The sequence below is a fragment of the Mytilus galloprovincialis genome, chromosome 12 (genome assembly GCF_965363235.1).
Source record: "Mytilus galloprovincialis chromosome 12, xbMytGall1.hap1.1, whole genome shotgun sequence".
Taxonomy (NCBI): domain Eukaryota; kingdom Metazoa; phylum Mollusca; class Bivalvia; order Mytilida; family Mytilidae; genus Mytilus; species Mytilus galloprovincialis.
Genome location: NC_134849.1, coordinates 64,911,046 through 64,933,402, shown reverse-complemented (window position 1 = coordinate 64,933,402; position 22,357 = coordinate 64,911,046). Strand labels below are relative to the sequence as shown.

Below are 22,357 nucleotides of genomic sequence, written 5' to 3'. Positions count from 1 at the left end.
ATCAAAACAAAATTTTGCAACGGAATGCCGGTCATGAGGCACTGAGATTGCACTCAGAAACTTGGAACCTAATGCCTAACATGAAACAGAAGTCCCAAGGTGGCTATCAAAATTATTTAACGAACAGCACCCCATTTATTTACTATGACTTTCAATGTGTTCCAATGGGGCAAATAACTGGGTCCCCGTTCCTGCTATTTACATGTGGGATCGAAAGTGCAGGGGAAGGAAACTTGTCAATTATGATTATTTCTAAGCCAAAATAAAATGAGCCGCCGTAAAATTAACCTTGGGTAATCCTCAAATTGGTGCAAGAGGCTTTACGGGCTGACTACTAATACATGTCTTAATCTTAAAATAACTCGGCAACGTCAAATAACAGTTGAATGTAAGGCTCGTCTCGGCGGGGTGTCTTTTTTTCTGTCTTTTTTTTAGTTATATTTTTAATAACTTACACTTTTTTCCATTATTCTCTTTCTTTCACTATTCTTTATTCCTTTTTTTCTTTGTCCTTTGTTCTCTATTCTGTTAATTCACATCCATACCCTCTTATGTGGACTTACGGTAGTTTATTTTTTAGTTTTGGCAGAGATATTAGATACAATATATATATGTCTCTGGTTCTGGTATTATGCGATAAGTCAATTTCTTTTCGAGACAGAGAAAAAAATCTAGGTAAAAAGTGTAGAATTTTGTTTTTGAAAATTTGAGTTGTAAATTTTCCTAAAAAAGAACTTAATTCCGTTCATCTAGTTGTAAATTTTCCTAAAAAAAATACTTCATCTATTAGGGGTATAAACAAAAACTCGATGTACTTTTTCAGTTTATTTTTCATGATGACGGGTAAATTAATTTGTTGTGTTTTGCAGTTCACGAATAAAGAAAATTATTTTATAGTTTTTTTCTGTAACAAGTTCAATTTTTGTTTTTCAGTGTGATTCTTTTCTCTCTCTCTCTCTCTCTAAATCAAGTTTTTAAACAAACACAATGTTGACTGAATATCAAATTTTATTGAATTTGTATATCTTTATACTCAACAAACCATTATACAAGAGAAGACAATTATGTACAATATTCAGTTTAACCTTAACGGAAATATGTACACGAAGACTTAGTTGTGGTTTGAACGGATTTCGTGTCAATAGACTGTCTTCGAAAAAGTCTTTCTCGCTGTAACAAAAATCTTTTTTTTTTTAAATTAAGTTTAGAATTTTTTTTTTTTTTTTTAACTACATAATATTTTATTCATCAAATATTGCTTGTTACATAAACCATCAAGATTCCAAGCTTCTCTTGACGTACCCTGTTACAATCCACTGACTACCCAGAGAATAGTCAGCTGATTAAATTAATTGACATACATTTTTTACAAATCTCTATATTAACAATTTAAAAATCAGTTTAGAATCTTACTACAATCTAACTTACATATTGTTTACGAAATAATTATACCCAAAATATCATAATTTTCAAAAAAGGAGACGAAAACGGAGACAAGTTCATTTTCAGAATTTATGTTCACATTGAAATTCGTTTCAGGCTTGTGAAACTGGACAAAACGACTTTAATTAGAGAAAAAAACCTTAATAAATGCGGATTTCTTAAAACATTCGTATAACTCAAAAATAAAATTCCTGGACAAGTTCGATAAACATGAGAAATAATATCTAACTACATGTATATTAGTTTGATTGTTTGAAAAGTACGGCTTTTACAGTTAAGAACGGATTCCATATACAAACTTTAATTAATATAAATTCTTTAAAAGTATGAACATTTATTTCCCTTTTCAAAATCGTACAAAGAATTAATTACTGGTCCAGGACAGGATAATTAAATTAAGAATAAAACTTTAAAATTAATGGAACGAAATTTTAATAAAATACGAAAATCTTAAAACATCGTGATATTCATTTTAAACGTCACAATATTACTTCCCGCATGGTCACACTGTACTAACAACACAATCTATAAACAACAATAAAGATAATCAAATCAATTTTGTTGATTGGATAGTTCATGGCTCAGTAGTTGTGTAATCAGTGACACGTGCCCTCATTATTTTGTAAGAATTAACATATCTATCTAAGTTCGAATTCAAAATTTACCAAATTTAACTGTAAAATAAGAAGCGTATAACCAGAGACATATGTATTATATGTCTCTGGTATAACGAATATATGCATCCATCCTGTGTGCGATGACTATAAAGGGTCATGAGTGCACTTCGTATATATGTCATTAGTGCAATCAGGAGGTTCTTCAAGCGGTGTTTAGGCGTACTGTTAATCTTCTAGCGGCTTCAAAAAAAAAATTCTTATCAATAACTTATACACAAGGAGACATTTTTGTTTTTTGACAGCATGAACCCCAGTTAATGAGCAAACACAAATTAAGAAAGAAAATCGTTTACAATTAAATTTTATAAAAGGAAAAGGGGGGGGGGATAATAAACAAATTATATTTACGCTCACATACTTCTAAAAAGATTTGCATATGTAAGCTTTCTATAGATAATGTTAAATTATTTCAGGAGTTTTGAAAAAAGAATATATACAGTTTAATTTCGACTAAAATGGTGATTCTTTTTATAGATTTGGTACCTCAGTTTCGACTCAACATTTCTTTTTGAATTGTTAGATGGCAAACTATTTAGAACAATATTGTATCTGTTCTTTATGTAATTATGGTGATATTGGCGATGAGATTCATTATATTATAACAAGGCCTTGTACAAATCCTTGATTATAGAATGTTTGGCAATATAAAAAGACGAAAGTAGACAAACCCTAATTAAGCAGGGTTTCACAAGTTGATATCCAAGCGGCCCACATTTTTGTACATCGAATAAGATCTATATTTTCAACGTTTTCAAAATGAAATAACTTGAATTGAAAATTTCCCAACTGTGAATTTTTTTTTATTTTTAAACGTCTTTAATTATTATTTCGGAAAGAAAAAAATATTTAGCATATTCATATATTTTCATAATTTTTACAAGGAAACCTTTTTTTGGCAAAGTTTACTTCTATATGTTTTAACCATCACCAGCGACATATTCTCTGCCATCACCAATTAGTCCTAATTATTAAAGATCAATTGACCAAATTCAAATGATGATTGGTATATCGTATTGAATATGACCATAGGTCATCCGTGACGTATCCCAAATAACGGCGCATGCCGATAGATAGTTTATTAATTAGCGTCTCGCAATTTAAATTTCACCAAGGGGACTTAATTAAACCACTTACTATACAAATCTGGTAAAAACGATGTACATGTACTTTTTAATATTTTTAAAACAAATTACAAAAACGTTTAGTGTAAAAATCACCGAATATAAATGTTTCTTTCTGCCTAAAATATATTTGCAGGTTTTGGCATTTGTAAATAACATTAACGTTTTGGAATCCTAATGCAAAAGACAGTCGATTCAAACTGAAATAACTTCTTTAAAGATGGTTTGATTTTTTCAGAGACACATGTATTATATGTACGTGTATAATATATGTCTCAATACATGTATTATATGTCTCTGATTTTACCAAAACAAAAATTACAAAATTATGAAATAAGTTTATATCAATCGAATGTATACCCTGAACTCTCACTATTATATATACATGTCCTAAGTTACTTAATGTCCTGTATGCAACCAAGAGATTCTGAACGGTTTTTAGACGTACCATTATTTTATATGCATATATTTAAAGCTGTTCTTAATCATATGCATACTAGGTATCAGTGGCGGATCCAGGGGGAGGGTTTCGGGGGGTTGGAACCACTCCTTTTTTTGAACGATCAATGCATTTGAATGGAGGCATATGGTTGGAACCACCCCCTCCTCCTTTTGTCCTGGGTTGGGACCCCCCTTTTTCACATTGCTGGATTCGCCACAGAGGTATATTTATATATATGTGTGTATCAGACCAAATGACTTCCCAATTAGCAGAGGCGGATTTCGTTTTTTCCAGCCGCCCCCCCCCCCCCCCTAAATCTTGGGAAACAAATGGTAGATTATATAGGGAATCACGGAAGCATGACTGGACGTGACCCCTCTAAGGCGTCAATGAGTCCCCACTCAACCATCAACCATTGCTTAGTTCTAGTTATCTTAGGTCCTAGTGTGAAATAAAGCCAATGGGTCTTTTTAAACACATCTTAATTCATACATGTATACGTTTTCTCACGGATTTGTTCATGCAATATTGAAATTATGTTTACTCAATGCGTAATTACTGAAGTTCATATATTTGCTACTTTTCTTCTTAATTTCATATAAATTATTTTTTCATTTTTTCTCGTCGAAAAATTAGTGGTGTTGAAATAGCGAATGGACACAGATACCTTATCACATTTAACAAAAGAAAAGTTGTATAATGTCATCAATCTTTATTACACGTAGACAGGATGTTCTCTAGAAAACTATACGTTATACACACCCGAGAATACACGCACTGTCGTAATGGAAAAATACTGTATGTTAGTTACCTGTAATCAGCTTTGCAACACCATGTCATAACAGTTCAAAAAGATTTTCTTCAAATCAAAATGGAATATTAATTTTTTCTTTAAAATTTAAAACTTTAAAAAGTAGACTTTGACAAAATTATGAAATAGAAAGAATTGAACAATTTAAAATCGTATTTTAACAAAGATTTAGATAAAACTGCGTAGGTTCATATCGTTTGATTCAACGTTTGTTTGGTTATTTTTTAAGGATCGTTGTAAAATTATATATCAAAATACTGACACACACCAGTTTGCCATCTCAGTATGCAAGGCAAGGGTGGTTGGTGAGGTGCTGGAACTTGATGTACATGTATCATTAAGTTACAGTTCTGTTAGGATTTGACTGCCTTTTTACAGAGACTTTCTATTCTTACTGTTATCAGTTAGTATAGACTGTTCCTGGCTTAGAATGATTCTCTGCTCAGCAAATGGTGCGTAATTAGCATTTGAATCAAATTTCTTGTAGAAGTAAAAAACACAAATTAATGTATTTGACAACTTTATTCAGGAGCAGAGCAGTGGCGGATGCAGGAATTTTCGAAAGGGGGGGTGCTAGCCCAGGGCAAAGGGGGGGGGGGTGCAGGGGGGGTGCAAACATATGTCCCGATTCAAATGCATTGATCGGCCAAAATAAAGGGGGGGTGCGGACCCCCGGAACCCCCCTCTGGATCCGCCACTGCAGAGTCTATATTATCCGTCATAAATAACTTCGAGATTTATGTGGAAGTTTACTCTTCTGCCCGATCTATGCTAATCGATGTTCCAGTATATTTCATATTTGTATTTATTCGTGAGGCCCTCGTCATCATTTATATTCACTAAAAGCACAGTCGCATACAGATTTAATAATTATAGCGAAGAAATTGCGAATAAATTTTTAGTAGCATTATTATTTTAAAATCTGAAGAGGTTCCCCGGCCGTTACTTGCAAATTTAACTCTAAAATGAGAAGTGTATAACGATCTATAACGATCTATAACGAATATGTACATCCATCATGTGTGCAGATACGGCGACTATATAGGGTCTGTCATGAGTGCACTTTGTATGCCCTGCATGTAATCACTCAGGAGGTCCTCCTGAGCGGTGTTTGACGTACCGGGAAAATCTTATCTGATTCTAAATCAATTCATCGGTTACACTCCCCTGTCACCAGTGATCCTTTTTTGCTGACATTCTGAAAAAGTATTGTGTAGGGGTAAATTCAGTAAAAAATCTCCCATTAACTTCAATGTAAACCTACATGTTCAATTAAATTCATAACTTTTTTACCTTTACAAATCAGGAGCTTTCATATTTCATTCATTAAAGTACAAATATAGCCCCATTTTTTGCAACCATAAAAACATAGGGTCATGCGGCATTTTCGGGCCTTCCACATGGCTTTGTTTACAAACACTGTAGTTTCGCACTTAATTCCTACAATGACTCCATCACTTTTCAATCCTGTTTTAAAAAAAAATAAATGCATTCAGCATTATTTAATTATTTTTTTAACCTCAGAATTGATCCATCTAATAAAAAAAATATTATTGAAAACTTTATCTACCAATCATTGCAGCACAGGTCTTCAATTCTATACTGAAAGCTCTCCCCTAAATGGGCGGTCCCTGATGACGTATATTTATTTACTGAATTTACCCCTATAAGAGACAATTCTTCTTCAAATCATACTTTTTTTATATTAATTATGTAATTTAGCCTATTCTAAAGTTCCAGATTCAATACAAGATCTGTAGTGGCTAAATTGTCAAAGTTTAAGGAAAATTTGTACTATAGCCCATATTGCGGCCAATGTATATTTTGTACAAAAAGTTGTAAATTGAATGTTGTATAAAAAATGATGTAAAATATATTCTTTAATAAATATGAACTGTTTTTTGTGTTTGTTTGAACAAATAGTACCAGTTAATCTTAGAAACATCTGTCATATTATATTCTGAGATTAATATCTCCATATATGGAAGTTTTAATGAGTATACCTTGAAAATACCACAAAAAGTTGTTTCCAAGTCTTTTAAATGAGTGTCATACAAAAAAAAATCAACATTAATATTTCCCTACACTAAATCTGTGTTTTTATATCTTGTATAGATCATTTAAAGTGCACACAGATAAGCTATAGGGTCATTCTCTATCAAAGATGAGAATGTCTTATCATACTGGTAGAGTCAGAGAAAAAACAGACTTTTCTTCAACTGTCAACCATAAAAATTATATCTTTGCAATAAAATTTATCCTGTTTCTGCACTTTCCTTCTTCTTACTTTTGTTAAATGAAATCAGAGAGTGACAAATATTGTTATAAGAATAATTATTTCATAAAAATTTTAATTAAAAAATGGGACGTTATGCTGTACACTTAAAAAAACACAGATTTAAGAAGGGAAATATTCCACATAACAGAGGACTTAAATTGAAAAATTCTAAAATACCTGTATTCCCTGTGATTAAATTTGAAAGACTATCCAAGGATGACTTTGATCTTGTGACAAAATCTGTTAGTATCAAACACTATGCTGAAATTCCTATGCACCCAACATCAGGGCGGCTTCTGCGTCCAAAACAGGCATCCAAGACTGAAGTACAAAAATGTGCAGAAAATGAAAATAAGACTGGGTAAGATCATATATTGCATTACATTTGATAAAGCAACTATTTACAGTATTTACTAGAAAATTTCAAACATCACATTAGAGAAACAAATATTTTATCAACAGTTTATAGATGCAGGGTATGTAATACTGAAAAGTTATACAGAAATTTTTTGAATTGAAGAAACGCATTGAATGATGAAATAAATATATTATTTCTACGTACCAAATAATTATTCGCATGTAAAAATACTTGAAAAGTGCTTATTTACAACATTATCTGCATCAAAGCCTTAATAACTCTGCTCTGAAAAATACTGGCTCAAAGGGAGATAATTCTAATTTAACTCTTGATACTACACAATATAAAAAAGACAAGTAAGCTACATTTGCTACACAATGATGCAAGACAGGGAGTTAATTAATGTCTTTCATTAATTTTTTACCTCCAGATCTGAACAATATACCAACAGAACAGTTACAATAAGCAAAAACACAGAAATGTGGAATGAGGTGTTTAGGGAACATCAGAATCTATCCCCTCACTGTAAAGGCAACCTTGAATGGGACTTGTCAAAGGAAAAAAAGTGGGGATCAGCTTGGAGAGAGTGTGCAAAATGTACACAATGCGCATACAAATCGAAAATGTTTAACTTGTACGAAGAGGTTGCCAGTGTAAAAAGGGGACGACGCGCAGCAAAAATAAATCTTGGATTACAAGTTGGTCTACACCATACTCCAATTAGTACAGCAAGTTACCGTAAAATCTGTATGGCGTCAAATATTCCTCCTCCATCTGTATCTGGTATGCAACACACTGCTAATGCAATATCTGAAAAGATAGAAGAAGAAAACATGAGAGATTTACAACGACAAAGGGAGAAAATTAAAAGGATAAAAAAGATACGGGGGGAAAATTCTGATGTTGTTAACATTCAATCTGACTGTGTATACAATAATGCTATTTATTCTGGAATTGGGAAGACCCCCTTTCAACCAGCAACCCAGTGTGTGTATACAGTTGCTGAAAATGAAACTTATAAACATAGCATTATAAATACATTACCAAAGTCTAAACTTTGTTCCAAGAGAAAGCATACAGTTAGTACAAATGTAGGCGAACATGCTGGTCCGTGCACGGCAAATATCAACATGCAAGACAGTATAGGAAATGAAGAGCGGTGGGCAAGAGAGTGTTTTGAGGAGCTAAAAGAGGATGGATTAGAAATAAATGAAGTTACAACTGACCCAGACAGCAGTGCGTACAGGGCGGCAGAGTGTTTATATCAGGAGGGACTAACATCAACAACACCCATCCATTTTCTTGACACTAGACATGTAGCATCTAACCATAGAAAATTTGTAAATAATTTATCCACAGTTTGTGACATCATGCCAGCTCGGTTAAAGGTGCAAAGAACCAGACTACAAAGTTTGTTTGCTTCTGACATGGCAGCCCGCTGTCAGGCAGAGTTCGTACAGGCTAATATTAGATATCACAAATCCCCTGACGTAATGAAATCCAAACTTTCATATGTTTCAGATGCCATAGTGGGCTGTTACTGTGGAGATCACACAGATTGTTCCCTGTATTCATTTGTTTGTTCTAAATCTAGAAAATCTCAATCATGGATTGACAAAAGTGCATATTTAAAGAGACATAATTTTGAAATTGAGCTAAATGAAAACAGTGAAAATATTCTGCGCCAATGTGTCAATTACCGTCTGGGTCCAGGCATGCTTGCTAAAACAGCTAAAAGTGCAAATACACAAAAAGTTGAAGCCCTAAATCGATCCATACGTAGCACTGTACCAGTTAATGTTACCTATGCTAGAAACTTTACCGGCCGGGTACATACGGCATGTCACAAAGTCAATCATGGTACAGGCAATTCTATCGTCATCTTGTGTGAGGCTGCTGGTAGTCCAATACAACCAGGTACAAAAGTGGCAAAATCTCTAAAAAAATTAGAGGACCATAGTGATCAAATGAGAAATTGTAAATACTCAGAAAACAGTATCAATCACAGAAATGCAAGAAAGCATGCTCTGTATGATATACATGCACGGCATCAGGAGGAAAAAGATTATACGAAAAATAAACTTTTACCGGTCACTAAAAACAGTCCTATGTACCCAAAAGACCACTCATATGGCAGACTCCGCAAGTCTACCAGGCTTTCAAATAAATAATATTCACCTTAATCTATAATAAACAATGTGGATAGTGATCCTTTGTACATAAATTTCTCATTCTACACCCCATTCTATCCATATTGAGAGAGTGTGGCTCAAGAATTAAATGTTCCGGCTTAAAACAAATGGGGTTATGGCATATGTGCGAGACATCTAACCGCTCCCCTTGTGAATTTTTATTTGGCATTTCATCCCTCATAATATGATGTGCATGCATGTAGGAGAGCCTGTGAACCCTTTCTATTTTTTTCTTTCCATCAGGCCACACAACTGACTTCTTCCCATAGACCCCATGCTCTCTACCACCAGTCCACTCAGTACACCCATGCCGACCGCAATTAAAAATAGACTTTTGCATTAAAGATAGTGCTATTTGATTCCAAAAAGCTTCCATTGCATTAATATTTACAGGGAAAGAACTTTGGGGTTCTCAGGTGTCCTTGAAAAAGTACAGTGACAGGGTGCAAATTCTCCCTATAGGGGTAAATTCAGTAAAAAATCTCCCATTAACTTCAATGTAAACCTACATGTTCAATTAAATTCATAACTTTTTTACCTTTACAAATCAGGAGCTTTCATATTTCATTCATTAAAGTACAAATATAGCCCCATTTTTTGCAACCATAAAAACATAGGGTCATGCGGCATTTTCGGGCCTTCCACATGGCTTTGTTTACAAACACTGTAGTTTCGCACTTAATTCCTACAATGACTCCATCACTTTTCAATCCTGTTTTAAAAAAAAATAAATGCATTCAGCATTATTTAATTATTTTTTTAACCTCAGAATTGATCCATCTAATAAAAAAAATATTATTGAAAACTTTATCTACCAATCATTGCAGCACAGGTCTTCAATTCTATACTGAAAGCTCTCCCCTAAATGGGCGGTCCCTGATGACGTATATTTATTTACTGAATTTACCCCTATAAGAGACAATTCTTCTTCAAATCATACTTTTTTTATATTAATTATGTAATTTAGCCTATTCTAAAGTTCCAGATTCAATACAAGATCTGTAGTGGCTAAATTGTCAAAGTTTAAGGAAAATTTGTACTATAGCCCATATTGCGGCCAATGTATATTTTGTACAAAAAGTTGTAAATTGAATGTTGTATAAAAAATGATGTAAAATATATTCTTTAATAAATATGAACTGTTTTTTGTGTTTGTTTGAACAAATAGTACCAGTTAATCTTAGAAACATCTGTCATATTATATTCTGAGATTAATATCTCCATATATGGAAGTTTTAATGAGTATACCTTGAAAATACCACAAAAAGTTGTTTCCAAGTCTTTTAAATGAGTGTCATACAAAAAAAAATCAACATTAATATTTCCCTACACTAAATCTGTGTTTTTATATCTTGTATAGATCATTTAAAGTGCACACAGATAAGCTATAGGGTCATTCTCTATCAAAGATGAGAATGTCTTATCATACTGGTAGAGTCAGAGAAAAAACAGACTTTTCTTCAACTGTCAACCATAAAAATTATATCTTTGCAATAAAATTTATCCTGTTTCTGCACTTTCCTTCTTCTTACTTTTGTTAAATGAAATCAGAGAGTGACAAATATTGTTATAAGAATAATTATTTCATAAAAATTTTAATTAAAAAATGGGACGTTATGCTGTACACTTAAAAAAACACAGATTTAAGAAGGGAAATATTCCACATAACAGAGGACTTAAATTGAAAAATTCTAAAATACCTGTATTCCCTGTGATTAAATTTGAAAGACTATCCAAGGATGACTTTGATCTTGTGACAAAATCTGTTAGTATCAAACACTATGCTGAAATTCCTATGCACCCAACATCAGGGCGGCTTCTGCGTCCAAAACAGGCATCCAAGACTGAAGTACAAAAATGTGCAGAAAATGAAAATAAGACTGGGTAAGATCATATATTGCATTACATTTGATAAAGCAACTATTTACAGTATTTACTAGAAAATTTCAAACATCACATTAGAGAAACAAATATTTTATCAACAGTTTATAGATGCAGGGTATGTAATACTGAAAAGTTATACAGAAATTTTTTGAATTGAAGAAACGCATTGAATGATGAAATAAATATATTATTTCTACGTACCAAATAATTATTCGCATGTAAAAATACTTGAAAAGTGCTTATTTACAACATTATCTGCATCAAAGCCTTAATAACTCTGCTCTGAAAAATACTGGCTCAAAGGGAGATAATTCTAATTTAACTCTTGATACTACACAATATAAAAAAGACAAATAAGCTACATTTGCTACACAATGATGCAAGACAGGGAGTTAATTAATGTCTTTCATTAATTTTTTACCTCCAGATCTGAACAATATACCAACAGAACAGTTACAATAAGCAAAAACACAGAAATGTGGAATGAGGTGTTTAGGGAACATCAGAATCTATCCCCTCACTGTAAAGGCAACCTTGAATGGGACTTGTCAAAGGAAAAAAAGTGGGGATCAGCTTGGAGAGAGTGTGCAAAATGTACACAATGCGCATACAAATCGAAAATGTTTAACTTGTACGAAGAGGTTGCCAGTGTAAAAAGGGGACGACGCGCAGCAAAAATAAATCTTGGATTACAAGTTGGTCTACACCATACTCCAATTAGTACAGCAAGTTACCGTAAAATCTGTATGGCGTCAAATATTCCTCCTCCATCTGTATCTGGTATGCAACACACTGCTAATGCAATATCTGAAAAGATAGAAGAAGAAAACATGAGAGATTTACAACGACAAAGGGAGAAAATTAAAAGGATAAAAAAGATACGGGGGGAAAATTCTGATGTTGTTAACATTCAATCTGACTGTGTATACAATAATGCTATTTATTCTGGAATTGGGAAGACCCCCTTTCAACCAGCAACCCAGTGTGTGTATACAGTTGCTGAAAATGAAACTTATAAACATAGCATTATAAATACATTACCAAAGTCTAAACTTTGTTCCAAGAGAAAGCATACAGTTAGTACAAATGTAGGCGAACATGCTGGTCCGTGCACGGCAAATATCAACATGCAAGACAGTATAGGAAATGAAGAGCGGTGGGCAAGAGAGTGTTTTGAGGAGCTAAAAGAGGATGGATTAGAAATAAATGAAGTTACAACTGACCCAGACAGCAGTGCGTACAGGGCGGCAGAGTGTTTATATCAGGAGGGACTAACATCAACAACACCCATCCATTTTCTTGACACTAGACATGTAGCATCTAACCATAGAAAATTTGTAAATAATTTATCCACAGTTTGTGACATCATGCCAGCTCGGTTAAAGGTGCAAAGAACCAGACTACAAAGTTTGTTTGCTTCTGACATGGCAGCCCGCTGTCAGGCAGAGTTCGTACAGGCTAATATTAGATATCACAAATCCCCTGACGTAATGAAATCCAAACTTTCATATGTTTCAGATGCCATAGTGGGCTGTTACTGTGGAGATCACACAGATTGTTCCCTGTATTCATTTGTTTGTTCTAAATCTAGAAAATCTCAATCATGGATTGACAAAAGTGCATATTTAAAGAGACATAATTTTGAAATTGAGCTAAATGAAAACAGTGAAAATATTCTGCGCCAATGTGTCAATTACCGTCTGGGTCCAGGCATGCTTGCTAAAACAGCTAAAAGTGCAAATACACAAAAAGTTGAAGCCCTAAATCGATCCATACGTAGCACTGTACCAGTTAATGTTACCTATGCTAGAAACTTTACCGGCCGGGTACATACGGCATGTCACAAAGTCAATCATGGTACAGGCAATTCTATCGTCATCTTGTGTGAGGCTGCTGGTAGTCCAATACAACCAGGTACAAAAGTGGCAAAATCTCTAAAAAAATTAGAGGACCATAGTGATCAAATGAGAAATTGTAAATACTCAGAAAACAGTATCAATCACAGAAATGCAAGAAAGCATGCTCTGTATGATATACATGCACGGCATCAGGAGGAAAAAGATTATACGAAAAATAAACTTTTACCGGTCACTAAAAACAGTCCTATGTACCCAAAAGACCACTCATATGGCAGACTCCGCAAGTCTACCAGGCTTTCAAATAAATAATATTCACCTTAATCTATAATAAACAATGTGGATAGTGATCCTTTGTACATAAATTTCTCATTCTACACCCCATTCTATCCATATTGAGAGAGTGTGGCTCAAGAATTAAATGTTCCGGCTTAAAACAAATGGGGTTATGGCATATGTGCGAGACATCTAACCGCTCCCCTTGTGAATTTTTATTTGGCATTTCATCCCTCATAATATGATGTGCATGCATGTAGGAGAGCCTGTGAACCCTTTCTATTTTTTTCTTTCCATCAGGCCACACAACTGACTTCTTCCCATAGACCCCATGCTCTCTACCACCAGTCCACTCAGTACACCCATGCCGACCGCAATTAAAAATAGACTTTTGCATTAAAGATAGTGCTATTTGATTCCAAAAAGCTTCCATTGCATTAATATTTACAGGGAAAGAACTTTGGGGTTCTCAGGTGTCCTTGAAAAAGTACAGTGACAGGGTGCAAATTCTCCCTATAGGGGTAAATTCAGTAAAAAATCTCCCATTAACTTCAATGTAAACCTACATGTTCAATTAAATTCATAACTTTTTTACCTTTACAAATCAGGAGCTTTCATATTTCATTCATTAAAGTACAAATATAGCCCCATTTTTTGCAACCATAAAAACATAGGGTCATGCGGCATTTTCGGGCCTTCCACATGGCTTTGTTTACAAACACTGTAGTTTCGCACTTAATTCCTACAATGACTCCATCACTTTTCAATCCTGTTTTAAAAAAAAATAAATGCATTCAGCATTATTTAATTATTTTTTTAACCTCAGAATTGATCCATCTAATAAAAAAAATATTATTGAAAACTTTATCTACCAATCATTGCAGCACAGGTCTTCAATTCTATACTGAAAGCTCTCCCCTAAATGGGCGGTCCCTGATGACGTATATTTATTTACTGAATTTACCCCTATAAGAGACAATTCTTCTTCAAATCATACTTTTTTTATATTAATTATGTAATTTAGCCTATTCTAAAGTTCCAGATTCAATACAAGATCTGTAGTGGCTAAATTGTCAAAGTTTAAGGAAAATTTGTACTATAGCCCATATTGCGGCCAATGTATATTTTGTACAAAAAGTTGTAAATTGAATGTTGTATAAAAAATGATGTAAAATATATTCTTTAATAAATATGAACTGTTTTTTGTGTTTGTTTGAACAAATAGTACCAGTTAATCTTAGAAACATCTGTCATATTATATTCTGAGATTAATATCTCCATATATGGAAGTTTTAATGAGTATACCTTGAAAATACCACAAAAAGTTGTTTCCAAGTCTTTTAAATGAGTGTCATACAAAAAAAAATCAACATTAATATTTCCCTACACTAAATCTGTGTTTTTATATCTTGTATAGATCATTTAAAGTGCACACAGATAAGCTATAGGGTCATTCTCTATCAAAGATGAGAATGTCTTATCATACTGGTAGAGTCAGAGAAAAAACAGACTTTTCTTCAACTGTCAACCATAAAAATTATATCTTTGCAATAAAATTTATCCTGTTTCTGCACTTTCCTTCTTCTTACTTTTGTTAAATGAAATCAGAGAGTGACAAATATTGTTATAAGAATAATTATTTCATAAAAATTTTAATTAAAAAATGGGACGTTATGCTGTACACTTAAAAAAACACAGATTTAAGAAGGGAAATATTCCACATAACAGAGGACTTAAATTGAAAAATTCTAAAATACCTGTATTCCCTGTGATTAAATTTGAAAGACTATCCAAGGATGACTTTGATCTTGTGACAAAATCTGTTAGTATCAAACACTATGCTGAAATTCCTATGCACCCAACATCAGGGCGGCTTCTGCGTCCAAAACAGGCATCCAAGACTGAAGTACAAAAATGTGCAGAAAATGAAAATAAGACTGGGTAAGATCATATATTGCATTACATTTGATAAAGCAACTATTTACAGTATTTACTAGAAAATTTCAAACATCACATTAGAGAAACAAATATTTTATCAACAGTTTATAGATGCAGGGTATGTAATACTGAAAAGTTATACAGAAATTTTTTGAATTGAAGAAACGCATTGAATGATGAAATAAATATATTATTTCTACGTACCAAATAATTATTCGCATGTAAAAATACTTGAAAAGTGCTTATTTACAACATTATCTGCATCAAAGCCTTAATAACTCTGCTCTGAAAAATACTGGCTCAAAGGGAGATAATTCTAATTTAACTCTTGATACTACACAATATAAAAAAGACAAATAAGCTACATTTGCTACACAATGATGCAAGACAGGGAGTTAATTAATGTCTTTCATTAATTTTTTACCTCCAGATCTGAACAATATACCAACAGAACAGTTACAATAAGCAAAAACACAGAAATGTGGAATGAGGTGTTTAGGGAACATCAGAATCTATCCCCTCACTGTAAAGGCAACCTTGAATGGGACTTGTCAAAGGAAAAAAAGTGGGGATCAGCTTGGAGAGAGTGTGCAAAATGTACACAATGCGCATACAAATCGAAAATGTTTAACTTGTACGAAGAGGTTGCCAGTGTAAAAAGGGGACGACGCGCAGCAAAAATAAATCTTGGATTACAAGTTGGTCTACACCATACTCCAATTAGTACAGCAAGTTACCGTAAAATCTGTATGGCGTCAAATATTCCTCCTCCATCTGTATCTGGTATGCAACACACTGCTAATGCAATATCTGAAAAGATAGAAGAAGAAAACATGAGAGATTTACAACGACAAAGGGAGAAAATTAAAAGGATAAAAAAGATACGGGGGGAAAATTCTGATGTTGTTAACATTCAATCTGACTGTGTATACAATAATGCTATTTATTCTGGAATTGGGAAGACCCCCTTTCAACCAGCAACCCAGTGTGTGTATACAGTTGCTGAAAATGAAACTTATAAACATAGCATTATAAATACATTACCAAAGTCTAAACTTTGTTCCAAGAGAAAGCATACAGTTAGTACAAATGTAGGCGAACATGCTGGTCCGTGCACGGCAAATATCAACATGCAAGACAGTATAGGAAATGAAGAGCGGTGGGCAAGAGAGTGTTTTGAGGAGCTAAAAGAGGATGGATTAGAAATAAATGAAGTTACAACTGACCCAGACAGCAGTGCGTACAGGGCGGCAGAGTGTTTATATCAGGAGGGACTAACATCAACAACACCCATCCATTTTCTTGACACTAGACATGTAGCATCTAACCATAGAAAATTTGTAAATAATTTATCCACAGTTTGTGACATCATGCCAGCTCGGTTAAAGGTGCAAAGAACCAGACTACAAAGTTTGTTTGCTTCTGACATGGCAGCCCGCTGTCAGGCAGAGTTCGTACAGGCTAATATTAGATATCACAAATCCCCTGACGTAATGAAATCCAAACTTTCATATGTTTCAGATGCCATAGTGGGCTGTTACTGTGGAGATCACACAGATTGTTCCCTGTATTCATTTGTTTGTTCTAAATCTAGAAAATCTCAATCATGGATTGACAAAAGTGCATATTTAAAGAGACATAATTTTGAAATTGAGCTAAATGAAAACAGTGAAAATATTCTGCGCCAATGTGTCAATTACCGTCTGGGTCCAGGCATGCTTGCTAAAACAGCTAAAAGTGCAAATACACAAAAAGTTGAAGCCCTAAATCGATCCATACGTAGCACTGTACCAGTTAATGTTACCTATGCTAGAAACTTTACCGGCCGGGTACATACGGCATGTCACAAAGTCAATCATGGTACAGGCAATTCTATCGTCATCTTGTGTGAGGCTGCTGGTAGTCCAATACAACCAGGTACAAAAGTGGCAAAATCTCTAAAAAAATTAGAGGACCATAGTGATCAAATGAGAAATTGTAAATACTCAGAAAACAGTATCAATCACAGAAATGCAAGAAAGCATGCTCTGTATGATATACATGCACGGCATCAGGAGGAAAAAGATTATACGAAAAATAAACTTTTACCGGTCACTAAAAACAGTCCTATGTACCCAAAAGACCACTCATATGGCAGACTCCGCAAGTCTACCAGGCTTTCAAATAAATAATATTCACCTTAATCTATAATAAACAATGTGGATAGTGATCCTTTGTACATAAATTTCTCATTCTACACCCCATTCTATCCATATTGAGAGAGTGTGGCTCAAGAATTAAATGTTCCGGCTTAAAACAAATGGGGTTATGGCATATGTGCGAGACATCTAACCGCTCCCCTTGTGAATTTTTATTTGGCATTTCATCCCTCATAATATGATGTGCATGCATGTAGGAGAGCCTGTGAACCCTTTCTATTTTTTTCTTTCCATCAGGCCACACAACTGACTTCTTCCCATAGACCCCATGCTCTCTACCACCAGTCCACTCAGTACACCCATGCCGACCGCAATTAAAAATAGACTTTTGCATTAAAGATAGTGCTATTTGATTCCAAAAAGCTTCCATTGCATTAATATTTACAGGGAAAGAACTTTGGGGTTCTCAGGTGTCCTTGAAAAAGTACAGTGACAGGGTGCAAATTCTCCCTATAGGGGTAAATTCAGTAAAAAATCTCCCATTAACTTCAATGTAAACCTACATGTTCAATTAAATTCATAACTTTTTTACCTTTACAAATCAGGAGCTTTCATATTTCATTCATTAAAGTACAAATATAGCCCCATTTTTTGCAACCATAAAAACATAGGGTCATGCGGCATTTTCGGGCCTTCCACATGGCTTTGTTTACAAACACTGTAGTTTCGCACTTAATTCCTACAATGACTCCATCACTTTTCAATCCTGTTTTAAAAAAAAATAAATGCATTCAGCATTATTTAATTATTTTTTTAACCTCAGAATTGATCCATCTAATAAAAAAAATATTATTGAAAACTTTATCTACCAATCATTGCAGCACAGGTCTTCAATTCTATACTGAAAGCTCTCCCCTAAATGGGCGGTCCCTGATGACGTATATTTATTTACTGAATTTACCCCTGTAGTCCCTGTGTAAGTGTTGACTCTTAATTTGCACATGTGATTTTTTAAGATCTTTTAACATTACCCGGACTTCTGCAAAAACAATTATTCAGTTCACTGATTAAGATGGAAGGTAAACGAACAGAAAGTCACAGGAAATTCCGACAAAAAGTCCCAGGACAAAAAGTCAAACACATGTCAAACTCAGGCATAAAGTAACAAAGTTGATAGGACAAAAAGTCACAAACAATTTGTTGACAATTGTTTGAATGTAAATGAAAAAAGATTTTGAAATATCTTCTTTTTATTACATATATTCATTTTTAATTTAAGGAAATTGTCATGATTGTTCATCATGTTCATATTATAAAAAAGAAGATGTGGTATGATTGCCAATGAGAAAACTGTCCACAAGAGACCAAAATACACAGACATTAACAACTATAGGTCTTTACGGCCTTCAACAATGAGCCAATATAAAAAAGATGTGGAATGATTGCCAATGAGACAACTGTCCACAAGAGACCAAAATTACACAGACATTAACAACCATAGGTCACCATACAGCCTTCAACAATGAGCAAAGCCGAGGTAAAGCCCATACCGCCTTCAACAATGAGCAAAGCCGAGGTAAAGCCCATACCGCATAGTAAGCTGTAAAACGCAATCATACCATATCTTTTTTTTATATTTACATGTCAAAAAATGCGTGCAAATGTAATCAAAAGCTGCACACATTGTACGTAATGATTTTTGTGTGCAAATGTAATGGTAATGTGCGCAAACCTAAAGCACTGATTTAATTGTTTTTAATAAATTTTAATTACAAAGTTGCTACATCCATTACATCATGTTCATGTATAAACTTCAAGAAAAATACAAAAAGAGTGTTTTCTTGTTCAAAGAAAAATAATCTTTAAACTAAATTGTGACTCTTTGTCCTGTGACAGTGTGTGACTTTTTAAATGTGACTTTCTGTCCTACATTCAGATTGAATAGGGAAGTTTGGTTGACCCCGTCTCTCTCTATCTGAGACTACTATCTCATTGATGAGCTTTATGTTTCATGTACAAATGTATTGTGCTTGTCATGTATGTATGTCGGATAAAAGCTCTTCAGAGCTTATGTTGTATTGTTATTTGTATAACCGACAATAAATAAATAGCCCCTAACAAGTAAGAATTAGGTTACTTCTTTTTGTTTTGACATCTTGCAAGGGTTTTTATACCCCCTTATTAAAATTATACCCCTACTTTAAAAAAGGGGGGGGGGTATACTGTTTTACCGCTGTCTGTCCATCCATCCTTGTGTCAGTAAATGAATATTTTTCGTCCCATTTTCCTCAGGAACTACAATAGAAGGATTTCTGAAATTTGGTTTCAGGGTTTAATAAATAAGTCAGCTATACCGTGTGATGCATTTTCAGATTCATCACTCCACAACTTCCTGTTTTCCGAACACTTGTATGAATTTACAAATGATCATGATGATAGCCAAGTTGAAAGTTAAAAACTAACAACCTAATTTATGTACAAAAAAAATAAAAAACAGATATGTTTCACATAAACAAACGACAATCAAGTGCTGAATTATAGGATCCTGACTCGGAACAGGCACATCCATAACAAAATGGCAGGGTATAAGGAACTTTGAAAATGTTTAGTTTTTGTGCTTTGGTCTTTTTTCCGGATACTGTAAGCAATAAGGCCCCTTGTGCATGTCCGAATGGCAGATTCATATATAAACCATGACTGCATTTTATTGTTCTTTGGTCAATGATAAGTTTTCTTGGTTTTGTCATTTTATCAGTTTTTCTAAGCATAGGTCTACTTGTTGTTGAATGGAATGAATACAAGGTATCATATAAAAAAAGATGTCTGCCTGTCAAGGTTAATTTTACTGTGACCTCTGATTCATAGAATAATGATAATATTCATGATATTGAACAGCAAGAAAGATGAGTAAGTTGATGTTATATACAAATAAGGCAAAATTTTCAGTTGCCTACTTATTATGATATAGTAGTTATTTTTGTCATTAAATGATGTTTACCCTTTTATGTGTAGGGCAAGAACATTAAAGATAGAGGGGAAACTATAAACAGAAGAAATTATCAACAAAATAAGATTTACAGAGGTCAACAAAGTCTAAATGGTAAGTCCACTGTTATAAAAGTTTTTGTCCGTGAATAATGATTAAATATTTATTAAAATAAGATGTGGTATGATGAATGAGAAAACTATCCATCAGAGTTCAATTTAGTGGATGTAACCATTGTAATTACTTATTAGAGGCCATTGATGACCTGTAACATGTGTAAATAATGAGAAAACCCATACCCTATACATGTTATAGTAATCTATAAAAGACAACACTAACCAAATTTGAAACAGAGCATCAATTCAAACGTCAAATATACCAGACTAATTTATAAAAATAAAAAATTATGAAAAATAAAAATGACGGATATGAACCAACATCAACCACTGAACTATGTACAAGATCCTGATATTGGACAGGTATAATATGGCTGGGTTGATATAAAAATAAGAAACACTTAGCAGTCTGATTTCCAATGAGACATTTCTCCAATAGAGATCAAATGACATTTAAAGAGGCTCTAGGGTATAACAATTTCAGAAAAATATTTAATACTTTTTTTCATAACTCATTTTATTTATTACTTTATCATATGGTACACCAAATCATTCAAAACAATCAATTCGGTTTGGCCCCAGATGACTTTTAAAATGTATATATCATTGAAAAAGCTCTAAATTATCTCCCTTTGGTGCAAAAACACCAATTTTTGGCATTTGAAATGTAATAGCTTTTTAACTCATCAGTGGCCTTTATTTTTATGCCCCACCTACGATAGTAGAGGGGCATTATGTTTTCTGGTCTGTGCGTCCGTTTGTCCGTCTGTTTGTTTGTCTGTCTGTTCGTCCATCTGTCCTACTTCAGGTTAAAGTTTTTGGTCAAGGTAGTTTTTGATGAAGTTGAAGTCCAATCAACTTGAAACTTAGTACACATGTTCCTTATGATATTATCTTTCTAATTTTAATGCCTTATTATATTTTTTATCCAATTTCATGGTCCATTGAACATGGAAAATGATAGTGCGAGTGGGGCATTCATGTACTTTGGACAAATTCTTGTTTATTATAATTTTTAATTAAGCTGTACTTTAACTAAACTTTTATAAAAGTTAAGCGATTTCTGTAATTTAGTACTTGAATATTCAAATGAAAGTTTATCATAATAATCATAAACATGATAAAATAGCCATTTTATTGATCTCTTCACTGATAATTTTTGAGTTTGTGTATTTGTAGGTCAGACATCTTGATTTTCATGGTCATCATTCACAGATCAATACTGAACAGAAAACTTAAAGCTGATATTTTTCTCCATAGTGCGACTTTTTTATTAATTTGAAATGGAACGTGTTTTTTCCTACATTTATTTGAAAGAGGAAATTTCAACATGATGACTATAAACAAAATGGAGTCATATCATCACGATCATTGATGCACAAGAACTTGATCATATAAATACAACAATGTAATTATCAATGGAAAAAGATGGAACGAATGAACAAAATATTAGAATGTTGTTGTCCAAATAAACTTGCTTTGTTTTCTCATTTGAATCTCTCCATTCAATAAAGATGTACAGAGGAAGATCTTTGAAGAACAGATTGAAAAAATGTTTTGTCTAAGAATTGCAGGAATATTCTAGTGAATGAAATTATTTATTGACTTCACTCTTATATAGTGGACTGAATAATTGTACATAGCAAGTTGTGAATAAAGAAAACAAAAACTTTAACAAAAAGTGTTTATATTATAAATTTGCAAATATAAGCATACTATTATGTACACCACAAAAGTATATATATAATTCAAATTATACAAGTATTGCAATGAAACTATAACAAAGAAAATCTTACCTCATGAAAAGAGTAAACTATTCAGTCAGAATAAAAATATTGTGT

General features: G+C 33.4%; 1 protein-coding gene and 1 long non-coding RNA gene across 2 annotated transcripts in view; one reads left to right on the top strand and one right to left on the bottom strand.

Annotated features, from left to right (window-relative positions):
• Window positions 1–22,357, top strand: part of LOC143054573 (uncharacterized) — a 422,571-nt gene that overhangs the window by 182,826 nt on the left and 217,388 nt on the right. The window lies entirely within an intron of this gene.
• On the bottom strand, window positions 6,931–17,757 carry LOC143054549 (uncharacterized). Its single transcript, XR_012971726.1, has 9 exons — window positions 17,081–17,757; window positions 16,014–16,086; window positions 15,096–15,239; window positions 13,008–13,140; window positions 11,941–12,013; window positions 11,023–11,166; window positions 8,935–9,067; window positions 7,868–7,940; window positions 6,931–7,093 (listed from the first exon to the last, which is right to left on the bottom strand). It is a non-coding gene; the product is annotated as an uncharacterized LOC143054549 (long non-coding RNA).